The following is a 3,453-nucleotide window of genomic DNA, read 5'->3' as shown; positions in this document are numbered from 1 at the left end:
AAAAAAAAAAAAAAAAATTGTAAGGCATTAATGTGCTTTAGAGAACCTAGTTTACAAAATGGCAGAAAGTAATTTTTAACAGCCACGGAACAAATCTTGTTCAGGAACAGGAATTTCTTGGCCTCCATGGAACAATGAACTTTACAATGAAGGGCTGGTGAGATGGCTCAACAGGTACAGGTACTTGATGCCAAATCTGATAGCAGTTCTGCCTCCGGGTCCCATGTGGTAGAAGAAGAGAACCAACTCTCACAAATTGTCCTCTGGCCTTGCATATGTGCTGTGGCTCACACGTGTGCTCACAAGTATACACAAAATAAGTGCAAAGACATTTTAAGGATTAATTTTAACTTTAAGCATATGGGTGTTTTGCTTACATGCATGTTTGTGTATCACATGCATGCAGTGTCTGAAGAGGATGTCAAACCCTTGGAACTGGAGTTATAGACCACTAGTGGTCTACCATGTTGGTTCTGGGAATTGAATCAATCATCTGAAAGAGCAACAGTGCTTTTAACCATGGAGCCATCTCTTAAGCATGCATATATACATATGCACATACACATTATACATATACATATACATATACATATACATATACATATACATATGTGTGTATACATGTATACATGTATATGTGTATATGTGTATGTATATATACACACACATATATATGCTATTGTGCATATATATATATACACATACATATACACACACACACATATTACTGAAAAATCACATTTTAGATAACAACCAAGATTTCTTTTTCTTTTACAAAGGGTAGACTAGGTAGTACTGAATGTGTGTCTTTTCACAGTAGCAGCAGGCTAGAGCTGAGTGGGTAGTGTTATAAACCAAGGCCTTGCCCAGACTCCTTTACAGAGCTGTGTAGATAGATAAGGCCAGTCTTGCCCACACTTGTTCACCTCTTTCTATTTTCTTCTATTGCCTTCCAGTGCCAAGCAGTGAATAGCATCCACGTAGCCACAGGGAAGCCAGTGTTCTGAACACACACACACACACACACACACACACACACACACACACACACAGAAGCAACAGTGTACCTCTCTGGGAAAGTTCCCAGCATTCTCACAAAAGAAGCCAATACCTCTCGTCTCTGAGTGCTGTACTTTAGATGTGTTGGAATGAAAAATAGAGATAGGGTGGGCAGCTGCAGTTGATCCTCTGTATCTATGGATTCCACACTTTGGGATCCAACAAACCACAGACTGAAATGTTTTTTGTTTGTTTGTTTGTTTGTTTGTTTGTTTCAAATTTTAGGGACCAGCGGTTAAGAGTTCTTGGTGCTCTTGCAGAGAGCCAAGTTCAGTTCCCAACACCCATATAGGGGCTCACGACTCTCTGTAAATCTAGTCCCAAGGGATCCAATACCCTCTTTGGCCTCCTCTAGTATCTGGCACACACATGATGCACATATATGAATGTAGGCAAAATACATCCTTAAAACAAACATAAATAACTAAAAAGTAATAATACAAAATTTTAAACCAATGCAGGTATGCTAGTGTTTGCCTAAAATACCAGCACTTGATTCAGGCTAACCTGGGCTACACAGTAAGCTCTACTTTCAAAAACTAAAACTAAAAGACAGACAAGCAAAACTAAACCAAACCAAAGCCCAATGCAGCAAATATTTATGTAGTATTATGTTGTGTAGGAATTTTAAGTCCTCTAGAGATAGTGTAGAGAATAGAGAGAGAAGCACAGGTTATTGCAAATGCTGTGGCCATTTCATCTAAGGGACGGTTAGCACCTGCAGCTTTGCATATGTGTGGGGAGTCACGAAGCCACTCTCCCAGAGAAATCAGAATAGCAAAGGAACAGTTGTGTCTTCTTGTGGCTGTATCAGTTTCTGTTCTGTTGCTGTGACCAACAGCAACATGACCATAACCAAAGACAACTTAAGGAAGAGAGAATTTATTTTGTCTTATAGGCAGGCATGGCAGAGGGGTGGCAGCAATCGACAGCCATGGCAGCAGGAGCTGAAAGCTGAGAGTTTACATTCTTAAGGGCAAGCATGTAGCAGAGGGAGCAAACGGGGGGGGGGGGGGGGTTGATCAAGGCTATTTTATTTCTATTGCTCTGATAAAACACCATGAGCCAGGCAACCCTTATTTGGAACACACAGCTCCAGGAGGAGAGGAATCCATCATGAGGGAGAGCATGGCAGCAGCAGGCAGGCAAACATGGCTCTGGTGCAGCAACCCAGAGCGCACATCCACATCTACAAGCCAGAAGGAGAGTGCACTAGGGATGCTGGGAAAAGCCTGAAACCCCGCCCCCATCCCGTGCTGCCTCCCAAAAGGCCACACCTCCTAGTCCTTCCCAAACAGTTCTACTGACTGGGGATCAAGTGTTTAAACATAAGAGCCTAGAGCCGGGCGTTGGTGGCACACGCCTTTAATCCCAGCGCTTGGGAGGCAGAGGCAGGTGGATTTCTGAGTTCGAGGTCAGCCTGGTCTACAGAGTGAGTTCCAGGTCAGCCAAGAGCTACACAGAGAAACCCTGTCTCAAAAAACCAAAAAAAAAAAAAAAAAGCCTATGGGAACCATCTTTCTTCGAGCCACAACAGTTATGAAGTCTCAAAGCATGTTCTCCACCTTGTGCTACACTTCCTTCAGCAAGACTTCCTAACTAACTTCTCCAACCACAGTATCCCTCAATGTTCAAATACCAGACTCTGTGGGGGTCATTTGTCATTCAAATCACCTTGGTAGTTTTGGAAATTCTTTTTTCAAAGCTGTGCTGAATTAAGACCAAAGGGGGGGAAAAACTGAAAGTGGGTGGGTCATTGGGATGTGAACCCAGGACATCACTCACAGGCTTCCTGAAGGTTTGTGGTCCATTCTCAGTAGCAAAGTGATCTTTGCAGCTACCCAGCCCCAAATAGATACTTCAAAAGGAGCAGCCCTTGTCCTACCCTTGAAATGTATTGGCTTCCTTTCCTCTCCACCAATGCCTGGGAAGTAGAACTTCTCAGACAGGAACAAATGAACACAGTACTGTGATGGAGAATGTGGCCCCCAGGGATGCTGTGTGTGTGTGTGTGTGTGTGTGTGTGTGTGAGTGAATCCCTGTGAAAACTGCTGCTGGTGGAACCTGGTCATAGTGACATAACTTCATACCTCACTGTCCTCACCTGGAAGCTCAGGGGACCAATTACACCTGACTAACATGGTTTCTAATGAGGGCCGAGTGCTGTATTGCAGGGCTTAGCACGGTGTTGGGTACTCAGCAGACAAAATAAATAAGACCTGTTTTTTTTTTTAAACCAGATACACAATTAATATCTTTTAATTTAGTAGCCATTAATATTTAAAACAACAGCCGGGCGTGGTGGCGCACACCTTTAATCCCAGCACTTGGGAGGCAGAGGCAGGCGGATTTCTGAGTTCGAGGCCAGCCTGGTTTACAGAGTGAGTTCCAGGA

The sequence above is a fragment of the Mus caroli genome, chromosome 19, assembly GCF_900094665.2.
Source record: "Mus caroli chromosome 19, CAROLI_EIJ_v1.1, whole genome shotgun sequence".
Classification (NCBI taxonomy): Eukaryota; Metazoa; Chordata; class Mammalia; order Rodentia; family Muridae; genus Mus; species Mus caroli.
Note: the sequence above shows the minus strand (reverse complement) of the source record.